The sequence below is a fragment of the Zingiber officinale genome, chromosome 2A (assembly GCF_018446385.1).
Source record: "Zingiber officinale cultivar Zhangliang chromosome 2A, Zo_v1.1, whole genome shotgun sequence".
Classification (NCBI taxonomy): domain Eukaryota; kingdom Viridiplantae; phylum Streptophyta; class Magnoliopsida; order Zingiberales; family Zingiberaceae; genus Zingiber; species Zingiber officinale.
This window is the reverse complement of record NC_055988.1, coordinates 23,271,868-23,296,273: the sequence shown is the minus strand read 5'-3', so window position 1 is coordinate 23,296,273 and position 24,406 is coordinate 23,271,868. Positions and strand designations below refer to the sequence as shown.

The following is a 24,406-nucleotide window of genomic DNA, read 5'->3' as shown; positions in this document are numbered from 1 at the left end:
CGGTCTTCTTCAGGACGTTCCCGGTTTTCTCAGCAGAACCGGCAACCACCTTCCGGTGATACTCATTGTTTCAGATGTGGATCCAGAGATCACCTCACCCCAGCTTGCTCTCTGGGACAGTCAGTTTGCTTTTATTGCAAACTGTCGGGGCACCAGAGCCGAGATTGTCAGCTGAAGGCTCAGCACACTCTTAGGGTCAGGGAGAATCTAAATGTGATACCGTATAGAGGAGGAAGCCCAATCTTCACAGCGTCGCAGGGAGCAGCTCCCTCCGCAGCAGATTTGGCATGCTTGGACAGGAGTACTCCAGTGCTTCAGTAGCACCCGAGTTTTGCTCCAAGACCTTATTATCCGACTCGTGCAGACTCGGTCGGCCCACCAACGACAAGACGCCACCATCCTCTCGGTCTTATCCGGCACATAGTCAGCAAGTGCCTCGAAATGGCAGCATTACACCTCCTCCTCCGCCGAGACCGGTCGTGTTCATGCTATTACCAGAGAGTGCTCGGGCCGACGGATCCGTTTTCCGCGATGATTTCCATTTATGCATTTTCGCTGATATTTTGATTGATCTGTAGTTCGCACTCTTTTATATCCGCACCTTTTACGCGGAGATTGGTAGATTACCCTCGTTAGGTTGCGGCGATTGACTCTCTACCGTCCGGGGATACTTTGGATGTCACTCAGGAGATCAGAGGTTGCCCATTAGACTTTGGCAACATGATACTTACGGGAGATCTTCTAGTATTGGAGATGGTCGAGTTGATATTATTCTTGGCATGGATTGGCTATCAGTATATCATACCGTTGATTGCCAGACGAGGGTGGTCACCTTCGGCCTCCGAACCAACCCTCGTGGAGTTTCACTTAGACGACGACATCTCGATTATTTCGCGATTCAGCGCAGGTTGCCCTCATCTACCGTTATGGTTTTCTTGTCGTTGATCGACGATGAGTAGTTCGCAGCCTCAAGCGTTCTGTTGTCGGAGTACCCGGATGTATTTCGGAGCGCTGGTTTGCCTCGAGGCGGTGGAGTTCGCTATTGAGTGATTCCGGAACCGCCCGACATCAGCTCCGTATCGTATGGCACCAAAAGAGTTGAACGAGTGAAGGTTCAACTCCAGGAGCTTTTGAGGATTTATACGCCTAGTGTTTCACCATGGGGTTCTCTTGTTTGTCAAGAAAAGGATGGTACTATGAGGTTGTGTATTGACTACAGGCAATTGAATTTACCGTCAGAAATAAATATCCATTACCACGGATTGAGGATTTGTTTGATCAGCGTACATCAGTGTATTCTAAGATTGATCCGTGATCCGGATATCATCGAGAGTCGAGACTCGTATATTCGTAAACGACTGTGACCACGGTCATTATGAGTTTTGGTAATGCCATTTGGGCTTACCAATGCTCCAGTGTTTATGGACTTGATAAACCGCATCTTTCCGGAGTATCCGGATCAGTTTGTTATCGTTTTCATTGATGACATATTGGTCTACTCTCAGGAGGAGCATGCACAACATCTTCGCACGCCTTGGAGATTCTTGATGACATCACCAGACGGTTCAGCAAGTGTGCTGCCTGCTATCCTCGATCGGTTTTCGGGACACGTGGTTTCTAGCAGAGGTATTTCAGTTGATCCTCGGAAGATCGAGGTATCACCAGCTAAGAGCAGAGATCCGCAGCTCGATTGGCCGGATATTACCGACGCTTTGTCGAGGATTCTCGCGTATTGCTATGTCGACACGTCTTACCCGAAAGGCGTGAAGTTTATATGGTCAGGATTGCGAGACCGCTCCGGAGTGGCGGAGATTAGTGTCGGCTCGCTTTGGTTTATACGGAGAGGATGGATTTGTACTTTACACCGACGCCTCTCTGGGTTTGGGCGCTTCGATGCGACAGAGTAGTCTCTTATGCTTCTCGTCGGTGAAGGAGCATGAGAAGAACTACCCAGTTCATGACTTGGAGTTAATGCCATCATCTTTGCTCTGAAGCTTTGGCGTCATCATTTATATGGATCACATTTGAGATTCTCACCGATCATAAGAGTCTCAAATACATTTTCACTGAAGGAACTTAATCTCCGACCGAGGAGATGGATGGAGTTCTGAAGGACTACGATTGTACCATTGGCTACCACCCGGGAAAAGCTAATGTGATGCACTTAGCAGAAGTCCAGAGGGACTTTAGCTTGCCATGGATTTCTGGTTACAGATTTGAGTTAAGGTTTCTCGGCCAAGCAGGGTATTCTTGTTACCATGGTTGCTCACTCATCGATCGTGACGAGGATCCGAGAGGCTCAGTCGGTGAATTTGCAGTTCATTGGCGCCAGATAGCTTCCGGCAGCAGATCGAGTTTACACGAGACGAGGAGGGTATCATATACTTCGAGGCAGATTATGCGTACCTCGGTCTCATCCGGTCTTACAGGAGCTACTTCAGGAGGCACATCGTTTTCGATTTACGATCCATCCAAAGGGACCCGTATGTATCGAGACTTGAGGCGTTCCTATTGGTGGAACGGTATGAATAAAGACATCGCGGTTTCGTAGCTAGATGTCTTTTTGTCAGCAGTGAAGGTGAACACCGGAGACCTGCAGGATTACTTCAGCGATTCCTATTCCCGAGTGGAAGTGGGATCACATTACCATGGACTTTGTGGTAGGGTTGCCGAGGACACGACGAGGCCATGACGCGATTTGGGTAATCGTTGATCGATTAACCAAATCAGCACTTCTTAGCGATTCTGAGGACCGATTCCTCGGATCTATCGGTATTGCCGAGAGATTATCGACTACATGGTGTTCCATTGAGTATCATTTCGATAGAGATCCACGGTTCACGCCTCGCTTCGCAGTAGTCTGCAGCCTTGGGCACACCGTTTCAAGATAGTTTCCATCCACGCATGTATGGACGGTGAGCGGACCATTCAGACTTTAGAGGATCCGCGAGGACATGTGTTATGGATTTCGGAGGCGCTGGGAGGACCATCTGCCGTTAGTAGAGTTTGCCTACAACAATGCCTTTCATTCGGCTATCCAGATGGCACCGCTTGAGGCGTTGTATGGTAGACCTTGTCGGACACCCGCCCTTTGGGATGAGGTTGGAGAGGCTCAATTGTTGGGACCTCATAGAGTTCAGCAGATGCGAGTTGGTCCGACTATCGACGGAGGATGTCGAGGCGCAGACCGCCGTAAGAGTTATCGATCGGAGACGCAGACCACTAGAGTTCTGGCGACCATGTATTTCACGAGTTTCACCCACGAAAGGGGTGAAGAGATTTAGCCTCGAGGTAAGCTAGCTCCGCGGTACATTGGTCCCTTCGAGATCTTGGAGAGGATCGGCGCTACCACCGGCTCTAGCAGGCGTGCACGATGTATTTCATGTATCCATGCTGAGGAGATATGTACCCGATCCGACGCATGTGCTGGCAGATATCCCAGTTCCAGTTCAGCCTGACATTACCTATGAGGAGGTTCCGGTACGGATACTCGACCGGAAAGAGCGTCAGTTGCGGAACAAGACTATCCGACTGGTTAAAGTCGGATGGCAGCATCATTCGGACGAGGAGGCTACTTGGGAGCTCGAGGATACGATCCGAGCTCGATATCCCCAGCTTTTCACTTGAGGTATGTGATTTATTTACCGTTCAGCATTTATACTCTATATCTGTTGTTAGTACTTGCTGATGGTAGATAACGAAATTTGGGGACCAAATTTTTATTAGTGGGGGAGAATGTAAAATACCGAAAATAGGCGAATATGAATGAGGGAATTTTCCAGAATTTTTAGGAATTTTTCGGGAATTTTTCGGAGCTCGTATGGACGAGTTAACGGGGATAAAAATGGGACCTGGAAAAGCCTGTTTAGGCTACCCCATTTAAGCGAGGAAAAGATTATATTTATATATCCTTTTCCTTTTATTTTCTTTATTTATTTTCGTTTCCTTTTGTCGCCGTTTCTTCCCTTGCCGAGCCATCCCGACGCCGCATTCCTTCTTCCTCCTTGCCCTAACCGCCGGCGGCGGTTACTTCTCCTCAAGCGTACAACCCCTCGGCTACTTCCTCTTCTTGTGTTCTCCTACCCGATCCGAAGCCCTCCTCTACCCTAGCCTTGCTGTGGAGTTCCCAGCGCCGTCGCCTGTGACTTAACATCGCCGGGTGTTGCTCCTCAGCCCTCGCGTCGGCCTTCCCTCTCCTTTCCGAGGCAGCGCCGGCCACGGGAAACCTAGCGCCGGCTAAAGCTTTCCCTGCCTCGTGTCTTTGATCATCAACTACACTCCTCCAGTGGATCCTTCTCAGCCGAGCCTTACTCTCGATTAGTTGGAATTGGCCGAGCAGTGCTTTACACAGGGTCTCCTTGCTGCCACATTTGAGAGATCAGCGGCTCTATTGTGGATCCAAGCATCACTGGTTGGGGATGATCCCCAGCTTCGGCACCAAGTTCCAACAACAAGATCTATGGTTGTGAGTTGGCAGGAAGATATTTAGATTTAGGTAAGTTGTGGTTTGATTCATATGTATCAATTTAATTCAGATTTGGTTGGTGACATGGTTGGTTTGGATACTTAGGTTGTAAGGGGAATTGCTGATTAGGGTACTTGTGTGGAGGATTGCGGCTCTACCTAGCTCCGACCAACATTTCCAGCGTCAACAGTGGCTTGGTAGTGAGGTAAGGAGTAGAGAATTTGTATCTTTGCTGTAGATTCTATGTTGTTTGAACTATTGTGATGATAGATTTGATTTGGGTATGAGGTAATTAATTTGTACTTGTGTATTTCCTGACTAACGATCCATACTCTAGGTTAACTAGAGGTATTTAGTTTGGAACGACAGCAGGTGTCTTCGGCAGTGACTCAACAGCCGAATATACATATTTGGGTGGATCTAGGTTTTTATGTGGACAAGTTAATTGATGATCAATTAAGGTTAATCGATAATTAGGGTTTCCTAATTGAATTAAGAGTCTGATTTAATTATTTGATACAGGTTGAGTAACTAAATTATTTGTGTTTAATTAGGTAGGTTAATGATTATGACTTAGGGTTTTGTCCTAAGTTGTGTTGGGAATTTTATTTAGCAATTCATTTGAATTTTTAGGTAAATAAAATATCTGTGTATTGGTATTTCAGGACTTTGACGCGAGACGAGCATCTCGACGTCGTATTCGGACCAGATTGGACCTTTCTATTTTTGGAGGTGGGTACTTTTGACTTATGTCATTTGATATGCTTAGTAATTAAATTAACATGTTGCATTAATTGTGTTTCTTATCTGTTTCGGTTAATCACTACCCAAATCTTACATGCTTGATTGATTGGTTGGTTTTGCATCTCAGGTATATTTTACCTGTTTATACATGCTTATAGGGGTAGTGATATGCCATGCTTGACCATGTTCAGGACCTAGGTGTTATACCTTCTGTATACCTTTGGATTGTTTTGGATTCGTTGACCTTTGATGCATTTTTATATATATGTGGATTAGGTCAGGATATTCTTGTGGTTAGTGCCATGCACCATTTGCATGATTGCATGCTGTGCGATAGTCCGCTCCATTATTGTTGAGCACATCGCCAGTTACATGGATCTGCACACACCACCACTCATGGGTTAGTGGTAGATTCAGGCTGAGTGTGTTGCAGCAGGGACTCTGTTAGGCTCCGTTGGTCCGCTCATGGGTAGTGTGACACAACGTGTTATCCGGCAGGGATTCCTCCCCGTCTTTGAGTACCGGGAGTTGAGAGCATTGCGCTCCCCCATCTATGATTTGGGGTAGGAGGATAGGTGTACTCCGACAGCATCCCGTCCACTCGGTCACTGATCAGGAGTAGTGACGACAGAGTGCACGGTTGTCACAGCCCTACCCACTCGGCCTCACTTTTGTCTGAGGTGATCGACTAGCGTCAGGGGTGACCAGGACGCATCATTGGCATCATATGCATGATGCATTTATTGCTTGTGTTTGTGTTTGCTGCATTTATATGCTGCATATTGTTTGGATACCTATGTTTGACATGCATACAGGATTTCCTTATATCTCTGATCGCTTGACCTTATACTCGGACTGGTTAGTACAAGATTCTCCGCTTATTTCAGATGCATTCTTATCTTTCTTATCGGGAGTGTGCATGATTAGTGCTAGGTGTTGTTTCTTTACTTTGCATATCAACTGCACTGCTGAGTGTTGACTCACCCCGCCCATTGTTGATATTTTCGGTTGATCTTGTCGGAGGGAGTTCGATCGCTAGTCCTCCTTGCGTAGTCTGGTCCTGCAGACCTCAAGGATATGTTTGGTTTTCTTTGGTTTCTTTCTGTTCTAGACTGTTTGAACTCGTTATGTTTCTGGATTTATTTGCTTATGGACATGATATAGATTTTATTATATCGATGGATTTGGATTTGGTTTTTATTCTACTACATGCCTGCCTGGTTGGCAGAAGAGGTGAGTTCGTCGGTTTTGAGCTTTACGAGTGTAGTTGAGTAGGGTGGTTTTTGAGTCAGAGTATTACTATGTTGTTTATTTTATTAACTGCGTGGTTGTGACAGCCAGAGGCTGAATACATATATAAACTGCGTGGTGATTGATTTTATTTACTGTTATTATTCCAGCCGCCTGTGGCTGAGTATTTAGTGCTTGTAGAAAATTTTTGATTGTCCGCCGTACAGGGGAGATGCTGCCGAAATTTTCTCGGACAGGGACTCTTCTGGGGGCGTGACAGGCCAGTTCTTTCGATGTGACCGAACAATCTACTTATCGTTTGACTGAGGGAGCCTGTTTATCCAAAGCATTGGTCTGGAGTTGGTTCAAGATCATCGAGATGGTAACAACATTGCGCTCTCGGTACACATCCCAAGCGTGCCCTATCATTGTGCCCTTGTTGCATATCCCAAGCGTGTTAGATAGGGCGGTATATGAACCAATGGTTCAAAAATAAGTTTGGTGTTCAATTTAATATGGAATTATTTATGTTCATCCAATACACACAATTTTAATTAATTGGACATGCTTCAATAACTTACGAATAAATTTGAACAAGTATATTGGTGAATAATGATCATCAATAACTTTTTTATAAACATGTTAAATAAATAAAATAAAATAAAATAAGTGTAAATTATTAAATTTAATAAATAATTGAATGAGTTTCAAGCAATAAATAAGGTTGTTCTTGTGTAATAAAACCACGACAGGGCACTTTTTTAGTGTCCCAAATATTTAAGGATCGAGTTTAAATCTCTGTGAATTAACAGATTAATTTTCTCTAATGGACGGTTAATCTAAGAACACTAGACTGATGGACCGATGGAAAATTTTCATGGTTGGATTGATCATTCCAGGATTAGTCAGCGAAAGTTGAATACTTATACCAACTAAATTGAGAACTTGATAACATTTAAACGAACCAATTTCAAGCCAAACTTGAACCAAACTCTGCCCCCACGGTGTAGCCAAATTGGTATTTAGGTGATACAAGTGTTTTAAGTGTTTTATTCCCTAAGGATTAAACTCCCTATTATTATTCCCTACGGATTAAATATCCTCCCTATTAGCAAGTTATTTGGTAGTGGTTTAGAAGTATTTTTAAAATAAACATAATGTAATATAAAAATTTATTTTAACTTGGTCGGGTGCGCCGAACCCCTGCAATAGTGCAACACAGGGATGACACGCGAAGGATCCAGTAGCAAGCTACTGTAATGATCCCTCCCCAAAACAAAAATTAATTTAATATCATAGTGAACCAATGGTCCACGTATCAGATATTAAACTGATAAGAACAGATACTACACTTGATCTTAGCCAAAAGGCCGAGAAAGGTATGAATGAGAAAGAGCCATAGCCTCTTATTTTATAGCACTAGTTCCACTCCGTCAATTAAAAAACAAATGATATGGGACTAAATTCTAAACCCTAAACTCCATCTAGTATAAAAGGTCATTACAGTTTTTTTTCTTTCTTTTTTTTTTTTTGTAAGAAGAGGTGAGAGTACACCTCCACTTGGTCTAAATGGCCATTAGAGTTTTTTTAAGAAGAGGCTAGAGTACATTGCAAACCGTGATCTTTCTCACGTCTCCTTCTCCTTGGATGCGAAAATGAAAGGAGAGTCTTATCGCTTGCGATTTTGTTCTGGAGGCAGTTAAGGTTTGTTGCTTTGCCGATGCAACTGCATTAGTGAGCAGGACCTCTCCTCTGTCGGTCACCCTCTCTCTGCCTCGCTCCCTCGTAAGCTGATCGAATTCTTCGCCGAAGCTGTCTGTGGGTTTGATCCCCCGATTCTCTCGGCTTGTCACTAGTCGGCTTCAGATGCTGATCCTGTAGGAAATGGGAACGTGGGAACATGCCTACGCTCCCCGCTACTCTTAATGATAAAGTCCACTATACCCTTGGGTTATTTTCTTTATAAGGGGTGCGTCCAAGGATCATGGGGGATGATTCATGTTGTAGAGAAAGAGACAACGAGAGAGTGAGAAGAACTTCTGAGACGGTGGGATTTGGTTCGTGGATTTGTAGAGAGCTTTCTGATCCTATGATTGCTCTTCCGACAGCAAGTCCAATCGTCATCGATTGCAGATCCGCGGGAGATCGTTGTAGGTGTTTACCATTTTAATTCATTTTGATTCATGCAATTAGAATATCAACAATGGTATCAGAGCACATATTTGGTTCTAAATCCATGACAAATCTCCTGTTTAAAATCATTGCCCCTTCTTTTTGCTCTTGTTTGCTGCTGCTCCGATCGATTTTGTTGCTTGATGCCAACACATGGCAAGATAGCGTCCATGTTGCAAACTTCCCCAATTGTCGACATCGTAGGCCTTGAAGGACACCCATGGAGTTTGTCTTCGATTTTGGCCGATGGCAGCGCACATGACTGCCTCTCGCAGAGACTTTGCGTCATTAGCGTTGGAGGGCCATCGCCAAAGATTTCTCCCGGTTTCTGGGCACTGACGTTATGTTTGCTTGTTTTAGTGTGTGCGGGATCGAAGGAAAACCTTTTCTTAGAGTAGAAAGTCTTATTCCAATCAATAACCAAGTCACCATTACCAACACACCCTCTTTTCAATTTTTAGACATGATCAATCGTACTGTCAAATGTTTTGAGGAGGAAGTCTCAATTCATGCATCTTACTCTTGAGGTTTTGGTGGTTCTCATTTAATATGCTGGGTTCATCTTATAGAACTCGTTTTGTTTCTTTTATATCTACTTGCAATAGCCTAGAGGGAAGAGATGTGGAAAGTCCATCTTACTTTGGTCTTTGTGCTTCCTTCTCCCATTGCAAAATTTATTAAAGAACTTTGTTGCCTACTTTCCCAACTCTGTTGCTTCCTGGTATGAAAGCACCTTAACATGTTAGTTAATCTAACCCGCAAGCTAATCACCCCTCGAATTATTCTCCTATAGTTCAGGCCCTCTGTAGACCGTAGGGTTAGGGTTTTCCCATGGTCCTTCATTTAGCCAGTTCTTTCGATGTGATCGAACAATCTACTTATCGTTTGACTAAGCGAGCTTGTTTATCCAAAGCATTGGTCTGGAGTTGGTTTAAGATCATCGAGATGGTAACAACATTGTGCTCTCGGTACACATCCCAAGCACTCCCTATCATTGTGCCCTTGTTGCATATCCCAAGTGTGTCGGATAGGGCAGTAAACGAACCAATGGTTCAAAAATAAGTTTGGTGTTCAATTTAATATGGAATTATTTATGTTCTTTCAATACACAATTTTAATTAATTAGACATGCTTCAATAACTTACGAATAAATTTGAACAAGTATATTGGTGAATAATGATCATCAATAACTTTTTTTATAAACATGTTAAATAAATAAAAGAAAATAAGTTTAAATTATTAAATTTAATAAATAGTTGAATAAGTTTCAAGCAATAAGTAAGGTTGTTCTTGTGTAATAGTACCACGGTAGAACACTTTTTTAGTTTCCCAAATATTTAAGGATCGAGTTTAAATCTCGATGAATTAACGGATGAAATTTCTCTAATAGACAGTTGATCTAAGAACACTGGACTTATGGACCGATGGAAAATTTTCATGGCTGGATTGATCATTCCAGGATTAGTCAGCAAAAGTTGAATACTTGATACCAACTAAATTGAGAACTTGATTAACATGTAAACGAATCAACTTCAAGCCAAACTTGAACCAAACTCTGCCCCCACGGTGTAGCCAAATTGGTATTCGGGTGATATCGGTGTTTTAAATGTTTTATTCCCTAAGGATTAAATATCCTCCCTATTAGCAAGTTATTTTGGTACTTGATTTATCTTTCTTGGGCGGAGTAAAATCATTTTTTCTAACAAAATTTAAAAAATAAACCACATTAATTAAGTTATTTCGATTAAATTGAATAACCTAATCAAATTTAAAATTATAATTAAATTATTTCAAAATTTCATCTAAGAAAACATCAATTTATTCAATTCTAAAATTTCTTATTGATTAACTAAAAATTAATAATTAAATAAATAAAAAAATCAATTAATTTTATGTGTTTTGCATTTATTTTTAAATATACAAAATTTTAAGATTTTAATTTCATGGATTGTTATTAATAATTTAAAAATAAACTTAATTTAATATAAAATTTTAATTTAACTTGGTTGGGTACGGGAACAAATGGTCCATGTATCAGATACTAAACTGATATAAGAACAAATATTACACTTAATCTTAACCAAAAGATCAAGAAAGGTATGAATGAGAAAGAGTCATAGCCTCTTCTTTTATTGTAAAGCCCGAAAATTCTCAAAATAATTATTAGAAATATCCTAGTATTTTTTTTTTGGAATTTTAGGATATTTTTACAGAATTTTTAGAGTAGCAGAAATAGCAAAAATAAATAGAATCGTAAAATAGCCTACGCGGGAATTGAACCTGAGACCTATTGGGTCCTACGACTTATGGTGGACTCTAGTAACCAAGTGAACCCAGCAGGGCCATGCTGAAAGAAGAGGGAATCAATTATATTTATACTTAAGTTGGGCGAATTAACCACTTAATATAAATAGGGAAAATAATTAAGTGAGGAGTTATTTTGGATCGTGACTTTTCCTCCCCTCAACCTAATCCCGCCGAACCCTCTTCTCTCCCTCATTCTCTCGGAGCCAACCACAAGCAAGCCTAGGGTTCCATCCCTAGGGTCATAAGGGTTTCTTCCGGCGACATCTCGGATACGAGGACGCTCCTCTCCGCGAGAGGAACACGTAGACGCAAGGAGATCGCCGAAGGGATCTTCTCCACCGGAAACCTAGCGACTAGAATCGTAAGAAACTTTGAGCAGGAGGTAAGAAACCCCTCACCTACAGTATAAGTAGTTCTCGTGTGACTGCATGTTTTAGTTTAGTAGTATATGGATTGCGGCACAAAGGGTGTGCAACAGCACACGCCAAGTGCTCGATAGTATGTTCAGTACAATTAAAATGCGACTTAGGCATTTTAATAGCTTAGCTAAATGCGATAGAAGCATTTATTTAGTATATGCAGTTTTACTACAGCTTATATGGGACTACGGTCCAATGGGTGGGCTCCCACAGTTGCCCCTAGGTTCAGATAACCCAGCTCTAGGTTCAGATAACCTAGAAATAACAAGATAAGAAATTTCAGCTATAATCAGTATTTTACTTTCAGCAGAGACACTGTACTGGAATAGATGTCCATTGGGTTGGGCTCCCACAGTCGTCCCTAGGTTTAGATAACATAGTAAACCCTACTAAATTTGTGACTTGCAAACCCGGGTCTAGTTAGGGATGCGCGCATAGCAAGTACAGTTGCCGGGCCCATCAGCAGCATGATTATGTATTTTAATCTACTATGGTAAATAGTTTTCAAAACTCACAAATCAGTTGTGTGTACAGTTTAATTTCAGTTCTAACTTAGTTTTAGTGTAGATCAGTTCATGCTTTAGCTTAGCTCTTTTTTTTATTGATACATGTGATAGTTCTATGATCAGTTTTGATTCTATGTTTTGTATGATAGTATGTCATGCAATGCTTTAACATGTTCAGCGTAGATTTCAATAGCATGTTTTAAAAGCATACATTGCATCGCTATGCATGTTTTGTGAGGTAGATGGTTTCTTACTAAGCGTAAAGCTTACAGATATTTCTTTTCCTTATACTACAGATAAGGGTAAAGGAAGGATGGATTAGCGGAGGCTGAAGGACAATGCGATGAAGATGTGTGTGGAAAAAAAAGGAACTTGGAATAACGATGTTTGGGCACTAGCCCATTTTGAACATAGCATTTTCTTTATGTCATTGCTTTCCTGCACTTCAGTTGTTTAAGTGTTTAGACTTATGACAGTTATGCATAGATTGTTAGTTGTCATGGTATTAGCTAGCTAACCATAAGTAATGTTATGCCTAGTAGTTCTATTTTATGCTTATAGAGTTGATACATGTGATTTTGGCACGAACCAGTGCTGAAATCAGACTTCTGCTATGAAATCAGAAACCCCGATCGATCGACTGATCGATTGGGGGTCTTCAATCGATCAGCTGATCGATTGGTGATCTTGTTCCGCGAACAGTAAGCTTCTGGATCGATCAGTCGATCGATCCAGTCGCTCTCTGTCGCGAACAGGAAGTTGTCGGATCGATCAACCGATCGATCGAGGAATCAGGGAATTTACTCCCGCGAACAGAGAGCTCTGGAATCGATCCATGGATCTATCCAACAGCTTGTAATCGGTTGAGTTCAATCTGGATCGATTGGGAAGCTGGGTTTTGACCAAGAGACCTTGTAATTCAGCTCCTTGACCATAGGGGATGTAGGATATACCAGGTATACCTTAGATTGCATCCCTCGGCACATGTAGGACCAAGAACTTGTATTAGTTTAGAAAAGTTTTTAATTGGTACAGCTTTCCGCACCTAGACTTAGTGATGGTCATGGATATAGTTTAACACAGCATAATGTGACGGTTCGGCCTTACAGCCTAGCCAGTAGAAGGCGGGTTGTTACATTTATAGCACTAGTTCCACTCCGACAATAAAAAACTGTGACGACCCGCCTTCTATTAGCTAGGCTGTAAGGCCAGACCGTCACATTATGCTGTGCTAAGCTATCTCCATGACCATTACTAAGTCTAGGTGAGGAAAACTATACCAATTTAAAATTTTGCCAAGCTAATACAAATTCTTGGTCCTACATGTACTGAGGGATGCAATCTAAGGTAAACATGGCATATCCTACATCCCCTATGGTCAAGGAACTGAATTACAAAGTTTCCTGGTCGAAACCTTACTTCCCAATCGATCCAGATTGAACTCAATCGATTACAAGCTGTTGAATTGATCCATGGATCAATTCAGATTGCTACTGTGCCCGGGGTAATATTCTGAATCGATCGGCTGATCGATCCAGACTAGCCAATCGATCCAGCGATCGATTCCAGAGCTCTCTGTTCGCGGGAGCGATTTCCCGATCGATCGAACGATCGATCCATGAACTCTCTGTTTGCGACAGAATGCGACTGGATCGATCGATGGATCGATCCAGAAGCTTACTGTTCGCGGAACCAGGCTCCCAATTGATCCGCTGATTGATTGAGGGCCCCCAATCGATCAGCTGATCGATTGGGGTTTCTGATTTCGCAGCAAACCTCTGATTTCAGCACTGTTTCGTGCCAAACTCACCTACAAGAGTTCTGTAATAGCTGGAAACATACCAATAACACCTAACTAGGAATATGAGCAAGAGTACTAACAATCTAAGCAAATCGTTCACAATTCAAGGCATTAAAATAACTAGAAATGCGGAAAATAACACTATATAAAACTAAAGTCTTAGTTTGCTAATTTCTCCAAGATCTTTATTCCAGGTTCCTTCCACACACATCTTCATCGCATTAACCTCCAGCCTCCGCTAGTCCATCTTTCATTTACCTTTATCTGCAGTATAAGGAAAAGAGTATCTGTAAGCTTTCGCTTAGTTAGAAACCATCTACCTCACAAAACATGCATACGATGCAATTTATGATTTGAAAACATGCTATTTGAAATACATGCTAAACAGGTGAGAGCATGGCATGGTATCATACAACATAGAAACCAAAACTAATCATAGAACTATCACATGTATCAGTAATGAAAACTAAGCTGAAGCATGAACTGAGCTAAAGCTAAAACTAAGCTAGAACTGAGTTTAAACTGTATACACAACTGATTTGTGAGTTTTGAAAACTATTTATCATAAATAGATGAAAATACATAATCATGCTGCTGTTTGGGCCCGACAACTGTACTTGCTATGCGCGCATCCCTAACTAAACCCTGGGTTGCAAATTCCGAATCTAGTAGGGTTTACTAGGTTAGCTGAACCTAGGGACGACTATGGGAGCCCAACCCAATGGATATCTAATCCAGTACAGTGCCACTGCTAAAATAAAATACTGGTTATAGCTAAATTCTCTTATCTTTTATTTCTAGGTTATCTGAACCTAGAGCTAGGTTGTCTGAACCTAGAGGTGACTGTGGGAGCCCATCCATTGGATCGTAGTCCCGTATAAGCTGTACTAAAGCTAAACATACTGAATGAATGCTTCTATTGCATTTAGCTAAGCTAGTAAAATGCTTAAGTTGCATTTTAACCGTGCTAATAATTTAATCGAATACTTGGTATGCACTAATTCACATCCTTTGTGCCGAAAATCTACATACTACTAAACTGAAGCATAAAATTCATACGGAAGCTACTTATACTGCAGGTGAGGGGTTTCTTACATCCTGCGCTAGATTTCTTACGATTCTAGTCGCTAGTTTTTCGGTGGAGACGATTCCCTCGACGATCCTGAGGCATCTACGTGCTCTTCTCGCGGAGGGGAATGTCCTCGTGCCGGAGTTGTTGTGCCAGAGTTATTGCCGGAAAGTGACCTTACAACCCTAGGAATAGAACCCTAGGTTTGCTTGTGGTTGGCGCCGAGAGATGAGGGAGGATAAGGGGTCGGCGTGTAAGGGTTTAGGGAGAGGAAAAGTTACGAATAAAAAAATAACTCCTCTCTCAATTTCCTATTTATATTAAGAAATTAATTCACCCAACTCTAACTTAAATAAAATTGCTTCCCTTTCCTTTCAGCACGGCCCTGCTGGGTTCTCCTGGTTACTAGAGTTCACCTTAAGTCATAGGACCCAATAGGTCTCGGGTTCAATTCCCGCTTAAGCTATTTTACATTTCTATTTATTTTTGCTACTTCCGCTACTCTAAAAATTCCATAAAAATATTCTAAAATTCCAAAAAAATCATAGAATATTTTTAAAATAATTTTGAGAATTTTCAAGCGTTACAATCCCCCATACCTTATAAAAAGTTCGTCCTCGAACTTAGAATAATTCTGGGTTCTTCTGTCTCATACTAGCTTCTGTCTCCCAAGTTGCCTCTTCTGTTGTGTGATTTTGCCAAATGACTTTTACTAATGGTACCTCCTTGTTCCGTAATTTCTTAACTGCTCGGTCTATTATCTGAATAGGCCGACTATCATAGCTGAGGTCTTCGCGGACTGGTACCGACTGGGGCTCAATCACCTGGGTGGCATCTAGGATATGCTTCTTCAGTATAGAGACATGAAATACGTTATGGATGGCTGACATCTCCTGTGGTAGCTCTAGCTCATATGCTACCTTGCCAACTCTTCTAGTGATAAGGTATGGTCCCACATACCTAGGACTCAATTTGCCCTTCTTCCCAAAACGCATTACTCCCTTCATGGGAGCTACTCTGAGGAACACTGAATCCCCAACTGAAAACTCTAAGGGTCTGCGCCGTGTATCAGCATAGTTTTTCTGGCGGCTCTGAGCTGTCTCTATCCTCTGGCGGATCTGTTGTATAACTGCTGTGGTGTCTGCTACTAGATCTATCTGGAGTTCTAGTTCCTTCTGCTCACCACTCTCATACCAGCAGATTGGAGATCTACACCTCCGCCCATAGAGAGCCTCATAGGGTGCCATACCGATAGTGGCCTGATAGCTATTGTTATATGCAAATTCCGCTAAACTCAGATATTTGCACCAACTTCCCTTGAAGTCTAGGGCACATGCTCGGAGCATATCTTCGAGTATCTGATTCACTCACTCCGTTTGACCATCTGTTTAAGGATGGAAAGCTATGCTGAATTTTAACTTAGTGCCCAATGCTGACTGTACACACTCCCAGAAGTGTGACGTGAACCTACTGTCTCTGTCCGAGATGATAGTTCGTGGAACTCCATGCAGTCTGACGATCTCCTTGAGATACAACTGAGCTAGCTGTTCCATAGAGTACTTGCTTCTGCTGTTTGATATTGTTCTGATAGTGCTCGGTGGTCAGAGCACTGCTGACTAGTTCTTCGGTGGTTTGCGGCCTGTGAACACCGCCAGCCACGTTCATTGCTATTTCCGGCCTCAGCATCTTGCACATCAACCGGACTCGTTCTTTTTCTGTGCTGACTAGCTTGGGGCATAGACGAGCCAGTCTATTGAATTTCTTCACAGTTTCCTCCACTGATAGGTTGCCTTGACGAAACTCAGTGAACTCGTCGTAGTGGTAGTTTGTGACCCGCATGTGAAAGAACTCCTCGAAGAATTCTTTCTCGAAGTCAGCCTATGTCATCTGGTTCACTGGGCGCTTCGCTCTAATTCTCTCCCACCACATACGTGCATCTCCTGTCAAGCAGAAGGAGGCACATTTCACCTTCTCATGTTCTGGCCAGTCCAGAAGCTCCATCGTACTCTCCAATGTTTTGAACCAGGCTTGAGCATCCCATGGTTCGCTGGTGCCTGAGAAGTTCTCGGGCTTGACTCTCTGCCACTGGATCAGATAGGCTTCTCTCTTTGCCTCTGCTGCCGGGGCTACTGGTACTGTAGGCTGGACTGCGGGAACCTCTATAACTACTGGGGTTGCTATGTTCGGTTCTGGGGTGACAGTGGGAGTATTCTGCTGATTAGCCTTTAAGGTGGATATCTCCTGTTGTTGTTCTGCTAGCTGCTTCTGTAACTGAGCCACTACTACCGTAAGGTCTGGGGGAGGCACTGAACTGCCTGCCTCATGCTGGGGCTCAGTAGCTGGGGCCCTTCTAGCTGGGCGTCCTCGTGCCATCTCTAAAGGAACAAAGGACATACATAACTAAAGTATCATGTTTACATAGCTAATACTATCATGTTAGTTACTATCACAGATAAGCATACTTTAGTTATCTACAAACATGAAAGCAATAAACATCACAAAGTGAGAGGTATTCTTACTTGGAAGCTGCAGGTTCAATGCTGATGTGTGTGTAGGAAGTATGAAATTTTCTGCTCTGATACCACTCTGTGACGACCCGCCTTCTACTAGCTAGGCTGTAAGGGCAGACCGTCACATTATGCTGTGCTAAGCTATCTCCATGACCATTACTAAGTCTAGGTGTGGAAAACTGTACCAATTTAAAATTTTGCCAAGCTAATACAAATTCTTGGTCCTACATGTGCTGAGGGATGCAATCTAAGATATACATGGCATATCCTACATCCCCTATGGTCAAGGAACTGAATTACAAAGTTTCCTGGTCGAAACCTGACTTCCCAATCGATCCATATTGAACTCAATCGATTGCAAGCTGTTGAATAGATCCATGGATCGATTCAGATTGCTACTGTGCTCGGGGTAATATTCTGGATCGATCGGCTGATCGATCCAGACTGGCCAATCGATCCAGCGATCGATTCCATAGCTCTCTGTTCACGGGAGCGATTTCCCGATCGATCGAATGATCGATCCCTGAACTCTCTGTTTGCGACAGAATGCGACTGGATCGATCGACGGATCAATCCAGAAGCTTACTGTTCGCGGAACCAGGCTCCTAATCGATCCGCTGATCGATTGGGGTTTCTGATTTCGCAGCAAACCTCTGATTTCAGCACTGTTTCGAGCCAAACTCACCTACAAGAGTTCTATAATAGATGGAAACATACCAATAACACCTAACTAGGAATATGAGCAAGAGTACTAACAATCTAAGCAAATCGTTCACAATTCAAGGCATTAAAATAACTAGAAATGCGGAAAATAACACTATATAAAACTAAAGTTTTAGTTTGCTAATTTCTCCAAGATCTTTATTCCAGGTTCCTTCCACACACATCTTCATCGCATTAACCTCCAGCCTCCGCTAGTCCATCTTTCCTTTACCTTTATCTGCAGTATAAGGAAAAGAGTATCTGTAAGCTTTCGCTTAGTAAGAAACCATCTACCTCACAAAACATGCATACGATGCAATTTATGATTTGAAAACATGCTATTTGAAATACATGCTGAACAGGTGAGAGCATGGCATGGTATCAAACAACATAGAAACCAAAACTAATCATAGAACTATCACATGTATCAATAATGAAAACTAATTTGAAGCATGAACTGAGCTAAAGCTAAAACTAAGCTAGAACTGAGTTTAAACTGTATACACAACTGATTTGTGAGTTTTGAAAACTATTTATCATAGATAGATGAAAATACATAATCATGCTACTGTTTGGGTCCGACAACTGTACTTGCTATGCGCGCATCCCTAACTAAACCCTGGGTTGCAAATTCCGAATCTAGTAGGGTTTACTAGGTTAGCTGAATCTAGGGATGACTATGGGAGCCCAACCCAATGGATATCTAATCCAGTACAGTGCCACTGCTAAAAAAAAATACTGGTTATAGCTAAATTCTCTTATCTTGCTATTTCTAGGTTATCTGAACCTAGAGCTAGGTTGTCTGAACCTAGAGGCGACTGTGGGAGCCCACCCATTGGACCGTAGTCCCGTATAAGCTGTACTAAAGCTAAACATACTGAATGAATGCTTCTATTGCATTTAGCTAAGCTAGTAAAATGCTTAAGTTGTATTTTAACCGTGCTAATAATTTAATCGAACACTTGGTATGTACTAATTCACATCCTTTGTGCCGAAAATCTACATACTACTAAACTGAAGCATAAAATTCATACGGAAGCTACTTATACTGCAGGTGAGGTGTTTCTTACCTCCTGCGCTAGATTTCTTACGATTCTAGTCGCTAGTTTTCCGGTGGAGACGATTCCCTCGACGATCCTCCGGCGTCTACGTGCTCTTCTCGCGGAGGGGAACGTCCTCGTGCCGGAGTTATTGCCGGAAAGTGACCTTACAACCCTAGGAATGGAACTCTAGGTTTGCTTGTGGTTGGCGCCGAGAGATGAGGGAGGATAAGGGGTCGGCGTGTAAGGGTTTAGGGAGAGGAAAAGTTACGAATAAAATAAATAACTCCTCTCTCAATTTCCTATTTATATTAAGAAATTAATTCACCCAACTCTAACTTAAATAAAATTGCTTCCCTTTCCTTTCAGCACGGCCCTGCTGGGTTCTCCTGGTTACTAGAGTTCACCTTAAGTCATAGGACCCAATAGGTCTCGGGTTCAATTCCCGCTTAAGCTATTTTACGTTTCTATTTATTTTTGCTACTTCCGCTACTCTAAAAATTTCATAAAATTATTCTAAAATTCCAGAAAAATCATAGAATATTTCTAAAATAATTTTGAGAATTTTCGGGTGTTACAAAAACAAACAATATGGGACTAAATTTTACACCCTAAACTCTAAACTCCATCTAGTATAAAAAGTCATTACAGTTTTTTTCTTTTTTCTTTTTTTTTGTAAGAAGAGGCGAGAGTACACCTCCACCTGGTCTAAATGGCCATTAGAGTTTCATTTTAAGAAGAGGCGAGAGTACACTACAAACCTTGATCTTTCTCATGTCTCCTACTCCTTGGTCGCGGAAAATAAAGGAGAGTCTTGTTGCTTGCAATTTTGTTCTGGAGGAAGTTAAGGTTTGTTGCTTCGCAGATGCAGCTGCGTCGGCGAGCAGGACCTCTCCTCCGTCGGTCACCCTCTCTCCGCCTCGCTCGGCTCGTCACTAGTCGGCATCAAATGCCGATCCTTTGAGCTGTGTCGCCTGGTTCATACTTGTTTGCATTCATCTTGCATAACTACTGATTTTCTAAATCTTTCTTCTCTAGATCTGATTGCCACCTGCTCTTAGTTTGTTCGATTAGGCAATTGTTAGCTGTTCCGTTTCATTGTCCTGGCAGATTGATTGATACATGATCAACCACTTTTGTGTGGATTAGGGAGTTTCAGTGGTTGCGCTCATGAGGCATTTTGGATGTTTTTGTTGGTGAGTTTATCTCTTCTCTTTTGATACCTGCAAACTCATCTAAATTTGATGCAGCAGGAGTTAAACTAATTGCAGTTGGTGTTGGGACTCCTGGCAAAGCTCGCATGTTTGCTGAACGGGTAATGATTTCAATTTCGCAGTTAACTTTGATTGTAGTAATTATGTTTACCGGAGACTACATCCTTTGATCTCCTATCAGTATATTATTTATGTATTATCTTCTTTTACCCACTGAGTGATCGTACTCACTACCTTTACTTTTCCCTTGACTTTCAAGTTAGCAGATAGAGGAGGTCTTGTGTCGCTCAGAGGTCCTGGTTGCTAGTCCCGTTCAAGTTGGGTTTCCGTTGAGTTGCTTTATATTATTGGTCATGTTGTTTATGGTTGCAATTTCTTTCTGTATTAGATTTTCAATATGTTCACATGTACATGCATATATACACGTATTATCATTTTGTGACTTGGTGTTGTTATATTACATCTATATTTTTATGTTGGCATGAATTACTTCGATATTGTATTTCCTATATTGTCACTAGGGGGTACCATCCAATTCAGAGGATAAGTATATTCTCAGGACGTGACATAAATAGCGAATGTTTAAAATTGAGGAGAGTATATACTCTTATGTGATTGTTGAGAAATGTCTGTTGATAACCATGTGACATACTGATACTTCACCATGGACATACAATCTGAATGTACATCACATTCCTACTGATCACATGCAAATTTTTTTACTCAAGTTTAATCAATAAAGTAGTTGTGTACTATTTCATCATAGATATGCATGTGTGTCATGAACAATCATAACAAACAAGAAAAAAGTCACTTAGTAATGATGACAATGCTCAATGAACATGGGAGATTACTTGAAACAATGAACTAAAAGTACTACTATCTAAATCAACACATTAACATATTTTTCATTGCTTGTTCTCAGGGCAGACTCATGTGATTTTTCTTGCAGAATATATAAATGTAGTTTTTTTTTCTTATACAATGTAAACAAACCATCATGAGCTTTTCATATGTCCTCTCAGACTATAGAGATCATCTGAGCAGACCAACCAAAGGATATCATTTGATATCGAACCTTGTGGAAGACACCTCGGTACAGGAGAGGTATTCTTTATATGTTCACAAGTATTATGTAGCCTATAAAATCCAAATAATAAAGGAAATTTTCATTGCATCGTCTTGAAGTTTACCTTCCTTTTAAAAATGCTCTGGGAGTTTTCAAACTCCTGTCATTTCACACTAGTCATTAACATCATCAATGGAAAAGACGCGTGGCATACACATGGTATGTTAGCCAAGATAAAGTGATGGTGGTAATGATTAAGGAATGAATCGGTAAGAGTTTGAAATTCTCTAAGATATTTTGAAACTATATGGGGGGATTTCAATTCCATCTCATGTTATTATGAGGCCCTCCGTGTCTCATGATATTGGCAAAGTTGCTAACTTACAGGGATCATCGTACTGTCAAATATTTTGAGGAAGTCTTAATTCATGCATCTAACTCTTGCAGTTTTGGCGGTTCTCATATGATATGCATCTTACTCTTGAAGTTTTGGTGGTTCGTCCTATTGAACTGATTTCGTTTCTTTTATATCTATCTACAATAACCTGAAGGGAAGAGATGTGGAAAGTCGATCTTACTTTAGCCCCTGTGCTTCCTTCTCCGATTGCAAAATATATCAAAGAATTTTGTTGCCTATTTCCCAATTCTGTTGCTTGCTTGCATGAAAGAGCCTTAACATGTTAGTTAATCTAACCCACAAGTTAATCACCCCCGAGTTATTCTCCTATAATTCGGGCCTTCCCTAGACCGTAGGGTAGGGTCTTCCCATGGTCTCTTTCATTTGGCCAGTTCTTTCGGTGTGACCGAACAATCTACTTATCAGTTTAACTGAGACAACCCGTTTATCCAAAGCATTGGTCTAGAGTTGGTTCAAGATCATCGAGATGGTAACAACATTGTGCTCTCGGTACATGTCCCAAGCGTACTAGATAGGGCGGTAAATGAACCGATTGTTCAGAAATAAGTTCACTGTTCTACTTGATACGGAACTATTTATATTCGTTCAATATACACTATTTTAATTAATTTGACAAGCTAGAACAACTTACGAATAAATTTAGACATGTATATTGGTGAATAATCATCATCAATAAATTTTTTATAAACTTGTAAAATAAGTAAATAAAATAAGTTTAAATTATTAAATTTAATAACTAGTTGAAGAGTTTTAAACAATCAAATAAGGATGTTCTCGTTGTAATGGTACAACAGTAGGGTACTTTTTTTAATTTCCCAAATATTTAAGAACCGAGTTTCAGTTTTGATGAATTAACGGATGAATTATCTCTAGTAGAAGGTTGATTTAAGAATGCTAGACTGATGGATCGATGGAAAATTTTCATGGGCTGAATTGGTCATCCCAGGATTAGTTGGTGGAAGTTGAATACTTAGTACCAACTAAATTGAAAACTTGATAACATTTAAACGCACCAACCTAAAGTCAAACTTGAACCAAACTCTAACCTTGCGGTGTAGCCGAATTGCTATTTTGGTAATAGAGGTGTTTCATTCTATGGGGTTTATTCCCTAAGGATAAGCCACTCACTTGGCTACAAAGATTCATAAACTCTAGTACTTAAGCATGGAGGTCTAGAGTTCGAATCTTTGGGAAGGCAAAAATCTACTGGCCAGGGGTGGGAAGAGCTAGTGAGTAACGGCATGACCGAGGGTCGTCGGTCAACGACATAAGGGGTCGCCAAAATTTGGGCCGCCATTGTGACCACCCAAGGGACCATCAGGGGCCGCCAGTTAGGCCGCTAGTGTGGTCGCCCAAGGGGCCGAGAGACCGTGACGTTACAATAAAAAGGCGCCTTTTTATTGTAACGACCTGGCCCTTTGGCCTCTTGGGCGGCCCTTGCGGCGGCCCACTGGTGGCCCCTTATGTCGTCGGCCCATTTGGCGACCTCTAATGTCGTCGTCCGACGACCCTCGGCCGTGCCGTTACTCACAAGGACTTCCCACCCCTGGCCAGTGGATTTTTGCCTTCCCCAGGATTCGAACTCTAGATCTCCAGGTTAAATACTAGAGTTTATGAATACTGGTAACCAAGTGAGCGTGCATGATTGCATGCTGTGCGATAGTCTGCTCCATTATTGTCGAGCACATCGCCAGTTACATGTATCTGTACACACCACCACTCATGGGTCAGTGGTATATCAGACAGGTGTGTGGCAGTTCTGCTGTTTGTCTCCGTTGGTCTGGTGACTCAACGTGGTAGCCGGCAGACGGTTCTGCTCTGTTTGGCTCCGCTGGTTTAGTGCAGCGGTTGGACTCTGTTTGGCTCCGTTGGTCCGCTCATGGGTAGTGTGACGCAGCGTGGTAGCCGGCAGAGATTCCTCCCCGTCATCGTGTACCGGGAGATGAGAGCATTGAGTTCCTCCATTTATAATTTGGGGTAGGAGGATAGTGGTACTCCGACAGCATCCCGTCCACTCGGTCACTCATCAGGAGTAGTGATGACAGAGTGCACGGTTGTCACAGCCCTACCCACTCGGTCTCACCATTGTGTGTGAGATGGGTTGACTGGCGTCAGGGGTGACCATGACATTGGAATCACATGCATGATGCATTATTGCTTGTGTTTGCTGCATTTATATGGATGCATATAATTGACATGCATACAAGATTTATGACACTCTCGGTCTGACGACCCGGTTGTACTTATACCCTGGTTCTGGTTAATACAGTTTTCTCCTGTTTTGTTTCAGTTGCATTTATCCTTCTTATATCAAGAGACTGTACGCATGATTAGTGTTGTCTGTTATTTTCTTTATATGCATATCAGTTGTTACCCGTTGAGTATTGGACTCACACCCTCCTCCGTTGTTATTTTCAGGTTGATGCTGTCCGAAGAGTTCCAGTCGCTAGTCCCTTGAAGGCCCAGAGTTATTTGATCTTTTTGTTATGTCTCTTATTGCACTATCTGGACTTGTATTAGTTTACCTTATGGATACTGTCGATGAGCTTATTTGGATTTGTTTTACTACACGCTTGCCTAGACGGCAGAAGAGGTAAGTTGAGTTTATCATCGGATTTAGTTTTATGAGTGTAGTGGAGTATGACATCAGTATTGTGCTTTATGAGTGTAGTTGAGTAGGGTTGTTTTTGAGTCTTCTTATCATTGCTTCTTAGTTGTTCACTATTAAACTGCGTGGATG

At 41.9% G+C, this 24,406-nt stretch overlaps 1 long non-coding RNA gene, 1 other non-coding gene and 1 pseudogene across 2 annotated transcripts; 1 reads left to right on the top strand and 2 right to left on the bottom strand.

Moving 5' to 3' along the window:
• The first annotated feature begins 4,276 nt into the window (after positions 1 to 4,276).
• On the top strand, positions 4,277 to 5,181 carry LOC122044462. Its single transcript, XR_006129566.1, has 3 exons — positions 4,277 to 4,495; positions 4,571 to 4,670; positions 5,131 to 5,181. It is a non-coding gene; the product is annotated as an uncharacterized LOC122044462 (long non-coding RNA).
• Positions 5,182 to 7,624: 2,443 nt separating this feature from the next.
• Positions 7,625 to 7,822, bottom strand: LOC122044522. The gene has a single exon (XR_006129576.1). It is a non-coding gene; the product is annotated as a U2 spliceosomal RNA (small nuclear RNA).
• Positions 7,823 to 10,616: 2,794 nt separating this feature from the next.
• On the bottom strand, positions 10,617 to 10,712 carry LOC122044525 (annotated as a pseudogene).
• Between the last annotated feature and the right edge of the window lie 13,694 nt (positions 10,713 to 24,406).